General features: G+C 44.6%; 1 protein-coding gene across 1 annotated transcript in view; it reads right to left on the bottom strand.

Annotated features, from left to right (window-relative positions):
- Window positions 1–14,991, bottom strand: part of LOC141927790 (ras-GEF domain-containing family member 1B-like) — a 106,540-nt gene extending 91,549 nt beyond the window's left edge. Inside the window, 4 exon segments of the mRNA XM_074835052.1 lie at window positions 7,051–7,247; window positions 7,783–7,952; window positions 13,028–13,201; window positions 14,934–14,991. The gene's annotated coding sequence lies outside the window, so the exon portion shown is untranslated.
- Window positions 14,992–15,475: the final 484 nt, after the last annotated feature.

Genomic DNA, 15,475 nt, shown 5'->3' with positions numbered 1-15,475 from the left:
TTTTTGAGCTACGACTGACTCAGTGCCCATAACTGATCTTGCTCTGGCATAAAGCTGAAAATTGAGAGAGCGTCTCTTGCTGTCTACTAGAAACAAAAATAGAGAGATAAAACCATCCAAATATATCTCACTATAAAATCACTCAGGCAAATGTTACCAAAGCACTTCCTGAACCTGACATTCTCAGCTCAAGAGACAAATGCTTGACATGAAATTGCTACAATGAGAATGTCTGCTCAACACCCTTTGCAAGCCATACAATCACAAGAGGTAAAGTTGAGAACACGCTGAAAAGTCATAGGCAAAATTGAAAGAACTGAAACTTGCCCTGAGGCCCATTCACTGTTATTGTCTGTATCTAATCTGGACAGTGCCCTTGGCCCCGCGGTTGAGGAAAAGCAATCTGTGACTGGGATTTCAGTGCTGCTTGCTGTGAGACTGATGGAGAAGGAGAGAAAGCCACAGGTGGAGCCAAAGACCTGGTGAGATTTAACCCTCTTATTTGCAAGTAGGATTATAGACTGAAAGGGACCACGCTTCTTCCCTTCCCTCCTAGACAGTCGAGCATATAAATGGTATTTCAAACCATGCACAGCACTGCAGCTTGTCTGAAGGGTGCATATGCAGTGAGTATTACAGAGGAGTATTGCACAGCTGGGAAGGAGCTGCATTCTACCCTTTGTACTGAAAAGCTGTTGAAAAACACCTCTCTGGGTAAGTGTGTAAAGAAACCACATCTGCAAGCAATGCCCCAAAGGAAACCATTTTCTAATGAACATAAGCAGTGCTGTGACCAGGTTGACTCCTGATGCTCTTTCTCTGACCTGACATTTGGAATTTTAGTTACCCACTCGGGATCAAGCAAGCACGGACATTTCTGGATAGCAGCTGCCTATGAGTTCAGTGTGACACAAACATTCCTTAGGGACTCTGTCTGCCCAGGATGAAGCCCTACTCTTTTCAGAACAGGGCAAGCTGTGTCAAATAAGCAAGCCCTCTGAGTGTCTCTGATACTTGACCACAACACGGAACCAAAACTTCCTCTCCTCTTTTTAACCAAGTGGTTTTCTTCAACCTCTTTTAAACTTCTGGGCTCCCTTTAAAATCTTTTGGAGAGTCAAGAAACCTGTGAACAGTGACATTTAGGTGGGATGGGCAGCATTTGCTTGCTCATTTTAACAAACCACTGAGAAGCCAACAGACCACCGGGTGCCCATTAGTAAGAGACTAAAACCTGGGTTTCCAGGCTGGGGTAGAACAGTGGTGCATTATAATAAAGGGCTAATAACATATTTAGGCCTGAACTTGAATCCTCACGTTTGCTCTGTAAGAACACTGCCCAGACAAACAATGCAAACCCTGCAGGTCATGAAGGGATGGAAGGATACTGCTTTTACAGGCATGAAGGTGGGAAGACAAAAGGCTATGTTCGATTTGATTGGCCTGATCGCGTTGTGTATCTGGAAGTGTGACTTCAAGAAAGCGTATATGCGTAAGACACTGCCACCCTTCTCACTGCCTTCCTGCACACAGCCATCTTGCGTTTCCAAGGCCACACTCTCAAGTTGCCTCAACTGAATTAGCAGTTTCAAAGCCAGTGTCAGTTGTCAGTGCCAGAACTCTGTGTGAAAGCTTCCAAGCTCATTGAAAAGAGCCGTGTCTGGTCAGTCAAGAAGCCAGTTAAACCAGTGAGGCTGTGAAGGTCCATCAAGGCTTGGTTTTGAGACTAAAATTTAATTTGGGAGTTCTGAGCAACTTAACAAATTCTCTATCACTGCTTCAAAATGATAGGTAACAACTAGAAACAGCAGTCCAAGCAACTTGGCCTAAGTTATCACACTCTTGCCAAAGAAGCAAATAATATCCTGTCAGCTTGCTTTTATCCATGGAGACAGCAGCAGCACAGTGCTGAGAGCTAAGTCACCGTGTAAATGTAAAGCAGTGATGGCAATTGAATTCAGGTTATCTTCTTGACTGTCACTTCCATGTTCCCACCACAAAGCCACCCTCATCACAACCACACCGTGTGATGACAGATGACTTGCTGCAGTTCATTCCCCCTCCTTCAGAGCTTCCTCATTACTATTCCAAACCCTAAACCAGCCCTAGACCCATAACCAGCAGTCTCCTCTCTTCTCTTGCTCTGCTCTCCCATGCTTCTACCCCAAATGTAATTGATTACTTGCAAGACAGCTATCAAGAGCTATTGTAGTACTTACCTGCCCCCAAAAGGTACCTTCACCTTCAACCCTGAGGCTCTTATGGTTTGTTTCTCCTGTGTGTATCCCTCAAGTCCCTTTTTCTAACCCTGACTTCTCTTCTATACATCTCAGCACTTTCCCCTTAATTTCAGTCATACATAGAGGAATGTTCCTTCTCCCTTCTGACACACCTTTTCCCACTTCTTATAAAGCTACGACTTTCCACATTTTTACTGTTCCCTCCTTTCTTCAACAGCCCTTCCTACCCCAGGAAGGCATATGATTTGGTATGACAAGATGTTTGATTAAATTAGAACATAAAATGTGCAGTAAGGGTGGGATTCAGCTTCCAGGCTACCTTGTCTCCGCTTCTATACTTAGGAATAAGCTTCATTGTCCGTTACAGATCTCCACTGACTATAAACAGAGCCAAGATGCTGGGCTGTAGCTTACATGCCTACACATGAACACCTAAGTTTACGTGCCTTAAGCTACAACCTGCATCCCACGCAGTGTCTTAAACACTAGCTAAGAGAGCGTTCTCAGAACACAATTACAAACAGTAAAGAATCACTAGATGCATTTAATTCCGTAGCAGGGGTTCCACAGAAATCAGGTCTGGGCCTACAGTTTCCAAACACCAAAAAATCCCAAGGAAGCATAGGACTAAGGTATAATAAACTTGCAAACAAGTCAAATAACGTGAACTCCCATCACAGGCAAAAGATATGACGAAGATTAGAGGGCTTTCTAAACTAAAAATGCTACTGTAAAAACAAATTAATTTCCAGGTATCTTTTGGCCCACACACTCTACAGACTAGGTTACAGCCTTTCCAGTTTTATAGTGCATGAAGAACTCGTTTCACTGCTGAAAGTGAAGTGAATCTTCTTAGATTCCTCTCTTCAAAACTCTTCAGTACACAACTATTATCTTCACCTGCTCCTGTAATGACCTTCTAGGTAGAGTCGCTTTCTACCCCTATTCCCTCCCTTCTTGGCACATGTCCTGCCTACTTTGGGGAGGACTTTGCTGAACTGAGTTCTCCATTAGCACTTCCTGCACCACCGTCATCTGCAGATTTCTCTTCTTCCCATCCTTGCACTAGGAAACTCCACAGGCCCTCTCATCCTGATCTTCATGGTCACACAACAGACTGAACAGGAGACACTTTGCATGTTGGCAAATTATCTATAAATACCTAGCTTTCCAGCATGCTTGCCTGCAGCATGACTCAAACCACACAACTCTTACACAGCAAGCAAACAGCCCTAAGAACAGGATTTACAACTGACAGACATCAGCATTTTCCTAGGCTTTAATTCCTTCAGAACTTCTTTTTGAACACAGCAAATAAAACAAGCCTCATCATCAAAGAGAGTTTAACACACAGGACTCATTCGATTTCTGAGTTTGCTTCAGCAATACAAGCAATAATGACAATTAATAGCAACACCTCTCTCCCAAGTCTCCTTGATAAACTAATCCCTTACCTCTTCACCTCCTTTATTTTCTTAATGCATCTTCTGTTCTTAAAACTTCTTAGGAAAAGATGTACTTGAATAACTTGTTAGAAGCGTGCTGAGTGTTTGATGACAGCAGGCATCCTAAAGAATGTTTATACTTTTCCCTGTCAAACAGGGTAGCCAAAAGATTATTTCACCATAAACACTGAGTACGGACCTTCAAGAAATGCTTTAAATTCTAGGGATACTTTTGTGCTTTGTGTAGAACATACAAACTTAAGTATTATTGAATATGGACCTTCAAGAAATACTTTAATGCTAGGGATAAGTTTGTATGCTCTACAAAAAGCACAAAAGTAAGTATTAACACTGGCCCAAAGTCAAACAGAAAAAAAGCCAGCACAGAAAAACCTTCTCTCTGTACCTGGTAGATGCCAACCCCAGGCAATTCCACTTGCAGGTGATTTGCTTGGCAAGAGATCAGCACAGCGGTGAGAGCTAAGTCACTGCAGAAATGTCATGTTCCCATGGCTGGTGGGACAGGGTTTCACTGAAAAGGTGAATGCTTTCAGGTGAAAATGCTTTATCCAAAAAGAGAGGATGATGTTTCAAGTAGCCCATGGAGACTTTTTTCCCCCCAGATCTGAATTTGTTTTAGACATCCCAACACAGAAAAACAACATGATAGTATTCAGTTTCCCAGTGTCCCCACTTAAAGCACAGGTGAGCTCTGACCTGGCTGAGGTCCTGCAGCAAGCACAAAGCGCTCCAAGCCACTGGCTGGCAGGAGTTCCACCGGTCTGTTTGTCCAGGCCTCAGCAGCAGGAAGCACTGCTCAGCCCTCTGGCACTACGACTCACACAGCTACTGCTCCACATGGATCAGAAGCTCATTCCAAACTACCAGGCCCACAAAACTTTTAGCTAAAGAGCTGAAATGGAAGTCTGGCTGTTTCCTACTTACTTCTCTTTCCACAGTCCTCCCCCTCCCCCTCTTTTCTTCTGTGCCTTGCTCTAACAACTTACTAATGTGATGAGACTAAAAGCACAAGATAAACTTTGAGTAGGTACAAACAGCAGCCCCAATATCTTTTATAGCCAGAAAGATGCAGGCAACTCGCTTTTGATGCAGCCCTGTTAAAGCAGGGAGAACAAGGTCTGTCAGGAAGGCATCCATCCTTCAAACCTGGGATACTGCTGTAACAGAGGTAAATGCCATCTAACAGCCAGCACAGCCACTGCTGCTCTCGGATCCCAACCTTCCTGTCACCACCCAGACAAACCTGCCAGCCCTACGCCTTGTATGCCAGCAGAGAAGTCCCTGAAGCTCAGCTCTGCAGTGCTCAGCTCCCTCGTGCTTTCTCAGCATTCCGTGTCGCTGCCTTGCCAAGCAGTGGAACACAGACCTTACAGCCTATTGACCCCACAAGAGAGATCCATTGCAGAACTCTTTCACTGCTACTATCCAGCTTCCTATTTCTGAGTCAGAAGACACAGGCAATCACAAAAAGCATGTAGTTTTACAGTATCTGTATCTTGCACGCCTAACCAAAGTCTCGTTCCTTGCCTTAGTCTTTAACACCAATTCTGCTGCTGTTTACCAGAACTTGCACCAGTGGTTCCCGTATCACAACACCAGTAACAGTACGAGCTGCTCTTTATACTGAGCAGCATTCATATGCTGAGAAACACTGACAATAACATTTTGTCCGATAGCATGATCTGAATACCCCTACCAGAAGCATGTTTGTTACTCAGCATGCTATCTATCTTTTCCGTGTGTTCATCTTTGTGCTTAACCTTGGAGGTGAGTTGAGATCGAAACTAATGTACATAGGCCAGAGCATTGGCAGATCATGATTTACACTGATTGAGCATCAGAAAACAAGGATGCCTTGGATTTTTTTTCCCCTCCCATCCAAGGTGCAGTGCCTTCTCCACTTTTCCTTTCCACCACCCAATCGTTCAAAGAGTTCAATGGAAGAAGGAGGAAACCCACTAATATGTGCATACAAACCTGTAAGCCTGCTGGTTTCAGACAGACATTCAAATGTACCCACTTGGCTTCACTGCTAAGGGGAACCCTGTTCCTAGGCCTGGACTCATGGCTGTTCTTTGGCACAAACCAGCCTGCACCACCCACTGTGGGGATAACGCAGACCGAGGCATCACGCAGCAACTCCCCAACCTGCCTGCACAATTGCAGCAAGCAGAACTAAACCTCCGGGTAGTCACAGAGGCGGCCTCTGGGCAATGCTGCTTTGCATCCTTACAAGGCATTACTCCTGCGCCTGGGCAGCTAAAAAGAATCTAGAGGGACAAGGTGCATGAATCTGTGCAATTCTAGCAAAATCCTTTTATCTTCTGCTCTAGTGACTTTCAAGCGAGTATTTCTAAACACCTAATCATGTCCCTTAGCACTATAAGTCACTGCAGATGTGGCAACCAACCAGAGGCTTAACTGGATCAGACAACTTGTTTTATTTCCTGTGTGTGACCAGCTGTTCTTTACACAGTTATTGCAACACACTTTGCAGTATTTGTTCTTCCTTCCCTCTGTGTCTCCAACATTTTAAAGCATGAAGCTGATAAGCAGCCAAGGGCTGATACACTACAAATGAACCCAAGCAGTAACGTGATCCTGCAGCCATATCAGAGCGACATCTACTTCCAGGTTTCATGCCAACAGCAGCAGGTTGTGCTGCAAGGAGAACCTGCCACTGTTCCAGCCTCTCCAAAGCTTGCCAGCTCTGCTTTATGCCCCAGGGGAAAGTTGAGGGGTAAACTGGAAGGAAAAAAAGGAGGAAGAAGCTCTGTGATGACAGTTGCCATTAAATAGTTTGAATTTGGACAGGTCCCCAGGATGTTTAATGTATTAATCAAAGATGCTTTTGAAAGCTTGTGTATATACTAGAAACTAAGCTGCAGTTGGGAAGGTTAGAGCTATGCAGACACACAGATGGTTTGCCTTCAAAGCCTGCTCGTTTCAAAGCAGTCTAAACCCTCTCCCTCTTAGGCCAGTAACACTGTATCAGGTAGCACCCATTGTGAAATCCATGTAATCTCTTCAATGAGACTTTCTCCACAGCAATAGAAGGGCAACTGTGGGTAGATTGCCACAGACACCAGGCAAACCATCCCAGAGCCCATCCCTTCTAGGTCACTGGCCCAAGCTCACAGCAGATTAGAATGGCACAGAAGGCATCACCATCTGCTGTCTCTCTAGCATGCTGTGCAGAGTGAGCTTTGGAATCCTAGGCCAGATCCCAGAAGACAAGTATTCCCAAAGACACTAGCATTAACTGGAGACAATCCAGTACGTGTCAGAAGTCTTCCCCATCACTCCCAAACCCCACTTAAGCAGCTGCAGCAGATGGCACCTACCTCTCACCAGACAGAGCTGAGCATCAGCCTGGCAGGAGCAGAGAGGTCACACCGTCAGGCATATAAATCCACCGCTGGTCTCCAGTGTCCAGCACACTGTGAGGCTGGATGAAGTCTCCAGTGCAGAGCAGTCAAACAGGCCACGTGCCTTGGCAACATGAAACTCCACCGTAAAGAGGCAGACAGAGAGACAACAACTATTGTGGAAAAGAGGAACAGGTATTAAGAAAAATTTATACACACAAAACACAGAACCTCATGAGTGTCAGTTCAGTGTACAAGACCCAAGCAACTGCAGACAAAGGAAAGGCAGGAAAGAAAGCAAGAAAATGAGGACACGTGTAGAACAACTTGGGGGTAGCTCTCTGTCTAGGGTGCCTTTGGGATAGACAGGGAATTTCCCCTACTTAAAAAGTAACTTCTCCTTCCAGAACTACCTGTCTGGCACCTTTCATCAGGACACAAATTAAAAGCAATTCAGTGCACTCCTAAGAGCAGCACTACAAAGCAGACACTGCAGCCCTGGCACAATGCATTATGTCAGGAAGGTGCAGGAAAGGAAAAGATACTAGAAAATGCAACCTTGAGGCAAATCACACCAAGTCTCCAAAGTTCTAGACCCACTCCATGGTATTTCCTAACGGCCATACAAATGGCTGCAGCAGACCTCGAGCACCCTGTGATGATGTGACCTGCTAAAGGTTCAGCTCTCAGATTTTATATGCAACTTACATCATTCATCTGTGCCGCTGTTTCCTGCATATGTCATGTCTTCAGACATCTCTTCTATAGTTGACCCAAACACAAGAAAAATAAAACAGGCAGCCAAGCACTTAGCTCGAGGTGTAGTGGAATTCAGCAGCTGAAGTTGGTGAACGGCAGCTGAGCAAGACAAGCTGATGCTGCAAGCAAAGGAACAACAGCGTAGTGCAGGCATTTGAGTGTTTTCATAGTCTCCTAGTAACTCCTACAATACCAGCACAACCGATATTACCAAGTTCATAGCAGAGACTTGGTTTATAATTTTTCCATGCCCCATGCACTGTTAACTCCCAGTTCTGCCCAAAAACTGCCAGCAAGGGTTAAAAAGTCCACCAGCTCTCACCTGGCTAACTCTGACTGAAACAGCTTTCACATGAGGTCTCACCTCTAGTGTGAATAACGGTGCAATGCATGTAGCCTTCAGCAGTCACTCCTACAGGCTGCTTTAATGTCACGCACATGCATGACATTCCCGAACATGAAGCTAAACTTGGAAAAGCAACTCCAGCAGCAGCTGTCACCAGCACACTGCAGTAAGGGCCAGCAAGAGGCCTGCTGTGCACTGCAGTACAATCCATAGGAACAGCTTTCCTCAGCTTCCGCAGCAAGACTTTGTTAATTAACAAGGACTTCCGAAGTTAGTGTGCCTATTACCTGGAGCTGACTGCCATGGGATACCACATCCCCTAATGCATTCCCATCCCAGAGAATAAGGTACGATACCATCAGAAGAAACCACTACTGACTGTATCAAAAGAAACCACCACTGACTACAAAAGAATAGAGTGCAAAAAGATTCCAGTAAAAAAAGATGTCATTTTAAATCATAATGAAGCTTCCAGCTGTCCTTAAGGTGAAATGAAACGGAATTTATTTCTGACATTACTCTTCCTGGTACTTTCTGCAAGATGAATGTCACTGGATGATGGATATTACTGTGATTCCCAGTTTCCAGTTGTGGTTCCCATCATCAGCTGCCCCAAAGGGACAAGATAGAAAGCAGAAGCAAAAAGCCAGCTAAAACAGGTTACCCACAGTCATACAAGCTATTTCCAGGTTCCAAGTTGAATTGATTCTTGACATTATCAGAAGTCGAAAAAAATTCAAAGCAGCAAGAACAGTCCCTTATCAATCCCAACAATAAATTTCTATTTCAAAATTGCCTAATGGCTCATAGGGCGTCACTTGGCATCAGTTGTAAAGAACCGTAGAGAGAAGAGATGGGCAGCTAAAAATGGAAAAGTGAAGTTTAAACAGTCTGGAGCACAGTATCACACCGATACCGAGACCTTGGGTTACTGTTTGGCAAATTATATTTGAGTATGATAAATACAAAGGACAGGAAATTCAGAGAGGAGTAGGTCATTCCAACCCAACTCCTCCTGCAGGAAAAAAGCTTTGGGAACTCCCCTTCATGTGAAAGTACTGACTGAAGACTTAACCTATCTGGTCCACCACTCTTTTCATCACTTACTCACACGACAGTCATCAAAACACAATCACAAGGTAGCCCAGCTCCAGGCATTTACAACCGATGCAGTTGTGGCCCCAGCTTGGCCATCGCTTTACACGCCTCCCTAAGCTGGGTTCATTTTAGCAGCGTTCAAACGAGTGACTGTGCCTTGTGCAGGGGCCCTAGCACAGCACTGCCGTGCTGGCTTTTACCTTGGTAACACCACACGGTAGGGATACACTGGCAAACTCAGCTGAATACCAGACTGCTCCAGAAAACTGCCTTTACTAAAGAACACTTTTGCTAATTGTAAATTAAAGACAATCCTGTACTGTAACTATTCCGAGGGAATTACTTTATTTGCAGTTTCATGTTGCATTTTAAGTCTCAAGGGATATCAAATATCACTTTCTGCATTTTCCCATTAGAGCAAAACAAGTACCCATTGCTTCACTGAGCCTTCACAGCTGCTCAAAGGTATTTACAATTATATTCAAGACAATGATCAATATGGTTTTTGCTGGTAGGAAAGTTCAATTCCAACTGTGCTATTTTTGCTGCAATGGAAGTTGAATTTTGTCTAACAGCAGCTCCACCTTGTTCTCAATACAGTCTCTCTCACTCACAGATCAGTCTGAACAATCACATCAGCAGGGGTCGAGGGAGAAGAGCTCCCTATTCAGCTTGTGTCCCTCCTTCAACTGTCTGATTCTGGAACGTTACAGAACTGCTTTTTAGCAGTACCTGCTTTTAGGACATTATTTTCAAACAGACCACTGCTTGACCGACTAGGCCATTGCTTTACAGCCTCCAGACACGCTGTGGCTAAGACAGGCTAAGCATTAATACAGAATTCTTCAGCAGTGCCTCAGCTGTATCAGTTCCAAATGGATGTCTCTCTTGCTTTGGTGTGCACACGGCTGAACAGTGCTTTTCCTCAAAGATTAAAATGGCACAGCTGAGGCATCAGATTTAGCTTACAGATGATGCAAATCCAGCAAACGAAATGAATGCAACAGAAGTGGATTTCTATTTTTTAGTAATGCTTTGAGAAGGAAAGTGACTTTGACAACATGTCTGACAAAATATTAGCACTAATTAGATCAGCTGATACGTGCATATACCCCACCACTGCCGTAGCTTCATCCAAAATTCTGTTAAGCTTTCTTTGATTGAAGAACAATACACTCAGCGTTCACCCAGTCTGTACAAGTGGATTACATGTCTGCCATAGGTACAAAATGTTGCTAGGGCAGCTTTCCAAGCTGTTCTGACAAGCAGGCAGAGGCAGCGGAGCTGTGCTAAATGCATGCAAGCTGTCCAAGATCAGGAAAGCTTAAGCAGCTAAATAATATTGCTGCATTTACCTAGGTAACAAGTTCCTTCTCCTAGTGAAACCATTCCTCTGACATTGCCCAGTGTAACAGAGTCTCCATTTCTCAGTTCAGCCCTTTGGCATTAACACAGGAGCGCACTGTATCTGGGGCAGCTCTAGTCCCAACTGAAATGCCTCAGGGAGGTGGGATGGGTCTCAGCCCTTTTAACACAGCTATACCAAAAGCAGGCTCAAAAGAAATCATTTAGAGAAATCCAAGTAAAAGCCGTTGGAAAGCAATCAGGGCTTCTCCTAGTGCCTCTACTAGAGTAAGTAATAAAGTTGTATCCTTGGCTCAGCAGGCAATTGCAAATGGCAATGCTCACTGACATCAAGCAAGCTGGCCTTCAAAGTGACATGCAAGTTCCCGGACATTCTTGTAAGTGAAAAGCCCTTTCACGGCACTCAGAATCCCACAGCTCCACTAGTATGAAAACATGAACTGAAATAGCCAAATGCATCAGGACTGGACTTGAAATAACATCAGTAAATGAGATTCGTCATCTCAGCCTCAACACCTGAGTTCAGAGCCATTTGCATCTCTTCTCAGGATCCATTTGCTGGGAGACTGCATCAGGAAGACAAGACAGAAAATCAAATGCCTAAACAGAATTAAGATCTCTTCTGCACCTTGTTAGTGAGAAAACATTGTCTGTACATTCGAATGCTTCATCCCTTGCTACATAGCCACAGCTCGATAATAGAGTAAGCGTCTGGTGGCTGACAGGCTGTCTGCCTTCTGCAGCCATCGGCCGCTTTTCAATTTTTCTAATCAGCTAAGCAAAGGAAGAAAGTACAGTTCTTAAATTCTGCAATTGTGAAGACACTATCGCCTGCACTACAAGAAAGACTGAACAGCACCAGGAATCTATAGTGAATCCATGTGATACTTCACTGCTCAGAGGGAAAAGTCCATCACCATCCCAAGCCTGTTTTGCAAAGTTGTCAGAATTCCTTATACAGGTCCAGGCATGAACATTTGTCTACGTGTGGCAGTAGAGGTGTAGGGGGAACCACTATTTCTCCATCTGGTTAGAGTCACTTCCATGGGACTCCAAGCATGAGGAAGGAATAGGAAGACCTCTGCCTCAGTTCCTTCATTTAGGCCAGGTTTGGAGTACAAGAGAAAAGGATTTAAAGTACATAATTTTATCCCAAGAAAGAGGGGAGGTAACTAGGGACCAGATCCTTTTATGTCATATTTCAGAAGCCACTGTGTTCGAGTGTGGCATGAAGCACATATTGCCCTCTTCCTCTTGACAATGCCCCCCCCAAAAAATCAGTTCTGAGCCAAGAGATATTATTACTCATCAGTAGGTACATGCTAAGCTCTTTTGGGCCATGCAATTATGTCTGCTTTTCTCCACAAGGGCATTAAAAACATGCTACATAATCATTACTGCACTTGAAGTAGCTGAAGAAAAAGCACACTGGGAAAAAAGTCAGTGCCATCCTTCAACTCCCCAAAAGGCAGCAAGCCAGCCATGCCCTGCAGGCAGTGCCGTGCGCCACACTGGGTTGGCCCCATTTGTGCCCTGGGTGCTAGCTGTGCCATGGTTTTTTCCTCCATGCACAAATTTTACAACTAAGAAAACTGTGCCTCATGGTACCACAGGGGCTACATTATCTCTGCCACATCTTAAAACCAGGATCAGCTTGTACACAACATGAAGAATCAGGATAACAATTAATGAAGACTAAAAGGATATTTGCTAATTTCATCTCCTCATTCACCTCTCCGTGGGCATCTAAACACACAGCTAAGAAGCCTTTTCCTGTTCACTGATGCCACAGAACTTAGAAAACCTGCATAAGATCTTAAGCTGCGAGTGTTAATTTTAAAATCTCAGTGATGTTCAAGAACATTTTCCTGTTGATTTCAGTGAACATAACATCTTCCTACCAGAAAAATCTTGGTAGCATTAAGGGCTGTCCACAGCTAGAGCCTGCAAATACACACACAGATACAGACACACACACATACAACACACACGGCATCCTGCTCCCGTACGGATCTCACAGGGGAATCACCTCAGGGAACCTCAGCACAGCAGGTTCTCTGCTGTCATCACAGGAGCCAGACTCTCTCTCAAACATCAGTCCCGCTGATCAGTGAAGATGTACCACACACTATTACTGTTTAAACTTTGATGCACAAAGTAAAGCAGGTCATGTACTCTATGCGCTGGAATGCAAAAGGAGGTGGTAACAGAAACCACCAAATCGCTGCAGTTCCATTGTGTTACAGAGTCCTTGGGGCTCGGGAGACACCACAGTGCAACAGGAACCACCCCACAGATCTGAGTGCAAAGGGTCTCACTCTTGTTGTGCATTCTTAACTGCAAAGCCTTCCTATGAGGCTGAGCTCAACGCCAGCCTGGTCCTACCTGTGCCCCATGGCAGATGCCCGAGCAGTTGGTGCTTCAGAACTTCTCCGAGCCTGCGCAGTCCTGGGAACAGCTCGCACCAAAGAATGGAGCCACGGACGGCCTGCTTGGATGAGCTGGTGCGAGGGCTGCACGGCCACATCACTGTCACTTCGCAGCACAGGCATTCCTGGTCTGCAAGAGAAATCCTGAGAAGCTGGTACTTTCTCCTGAAATGCTCCCTGAACTCTCCCTCTCCTCTGTTTTCAGAGGCCCCCGTACACATGGGAGATTCTGGCACGCCACAGAAACACAGAATGGTCGAGGTTGGAAGGGACCTCAGGAAATCATCTTGGCCAACCCCCTGCTCAAGAAGGGCTCCCTCGAGCTCCTGCCCAGGACTGTGCCCAGACAGCTTCTGAACACCAGCCCTGTCCCCGCTGGGTTACAGCTCCCTCCGCTCCTCCGGCCTGTCGCAGAGTGCAGTCACCTCTCCCCACAGTGCTACATGCCATTGGTGCCTCCAGCAAAGTGCCACAGGAGCAATCACAGCACTGGTGGCTTTGTGCGGGGCTGGAACAGGGGGGCGGACATTTTTATTTTCAGTGCTACAGAAAGGCATCAATTCCGAGCACAGAGATAAGGCTGGAACAAGGGAGGGCAGAGCCGGCTCCTTACCGTTATCAGTCCTTATCTCCACAGACTGGGGTGGAGCTCGGGGCTGTGGGTGGAATCACACGGAGCACCCAGCAGCACAACAAGGAGGGGCGGGGGGGTAAGAATTGCCCCACCACAAGTAGCTCGAGTTCTTTAATATTCAGTCTTTGTCAACATTGTTTCCCTGAGACAGCATAAAATTCCTTTTGCAATTGAAACTCTTGTGTGTTTATTCTACTGAATCCAAACACCTCTGTTGCCCTGTGTTTGTCCCCTTTGTGTATGCGCATATATATATAAAAATATTAAGGTACCATTAAGTAAGTTAGTGTGAATCTTGTCATTTTAGAATCTGTGAATAAGTTGCTTTTCTTTCTTTCAGTATTTCTGAATGATTTTGTAATAATAAATTGCTGTTAGCTATTAATAAACCTAGATTTTTCACTAAACCATTACCCTGTCAATACTTTCATCTGTGACACTGCTACAACAAGAAACAAAAGGTTTTACTCTTTATTTTCAAAACATGCAAGGCTGAATTAAATTATAATTATGGACTTATGGCAGAAGATAAACGTCTGCAGCACACACCCAGAACTTCGCTTGCATCAGATTTTTGCTTGAGCATTGAACATTTTACTTAAACTAAGCATGCTCCCCATTTTTCTCAGGGAAATCTTTAAAAAAAAAAAAAGAATTTTAATCAACCCTTTTGGAGTCCACAGGAAGCAGAAGCCCAAAATGACAGCTCAGAATTATGAATTGCACTATCCTGCAGGACTGTTATCACTAAAAGCCAAGAGATTTAACACCCAAGGTGGACAGTTTTTAGAAAAATCCGATTATTATGTTCACATTTTGTCTCAGCATTAAAGCCTGACAATTTTTATCATAAATTGTGAGTGCCATCACAATCACTTTTAGAAAAAAAACCTGTACCAAGTCCCAAAATATTTTACATATTAAGAAGATATCTATTAGCTTCAGGGCTACATGCCAGGATACAGATTACAGTTCCTGTCTTGACTGATAACAAGGACCAAAACAAAGTATTGTCTGTAATGAAGTTAAAACTCCTTCTATCACTATTCATCATCAGTAGCAGAAATTAGCTTTGGGTTATTAAAGCTGAGGATCAAAAGTCCCATTCAGAGAAGTAATGGTAATTATCGTAAAAATAAGGTAAAAAGCAGCTTTCTGGAAGTAAAAATTGGTAAGATGTCCCTAGCACATAAATGCAAAGAAAGGAGAAAAAAAAAAAGGAACTTACAGCTGTGCCAGGACCAGTTACTGAGAGCTCAGCTTCATCATTCACTCCTCGAGCTTTCTGCTAGATAGGACACACCAGGGGAAAACAGGGATAGAAAACATCTTCCCTCCTGCCAACTTTGGAAATTCAAGCCAACAGGAGTTGAATTAAGTGCAGCATTCAGATGCCATGTGGTGTAGCCCCCAGCCACAGGCTCAGCTGCTGAGTATCACGATGCTGATTGTAACAGCTCAGCACAGACAGCAGACAATCCTCTGGGTCACATTTATCAAACCACACAGCACTAAGACGAACCACACTGCAAGGCTCATCAACACAAAAGCAATCCAGACTTAACACGGGTATAAGCAACACAACAGGCGCTTGTCAGGGAAGGCAAACCTCTTAAATATCTTAAGAGTCCACACAAGTCAATGGCCAGCAGCTCCAGTGAATCTGATCACACCCTTGTCCCTACTATATAAATAACCTGTGTCAAAAGGGACACGACAGGTGCTCCACAGCAGGTAGGAAAGGCCATGCATTTGTCTCCTTCCCCCCTC

The sequence above is a fragment of the Strix aluco genome, chromosome 10 (genome assembly GCF_031877795.1).
Source record: "Strix aluco isolate bStrAlu1 chromosome 10, bStrAlu1.hap1, whole genome shotgun sequence".
Classification (NCBI taxonomy): domain Eukaryota; kingdom Metazoa; phylum Chordata; class Aves; order Strigiformes; family Strigidae; genus Strix; species Strix aluco.
This window is presented reverse-complemented; position numbering and strand designations above follow the sequence as displayed.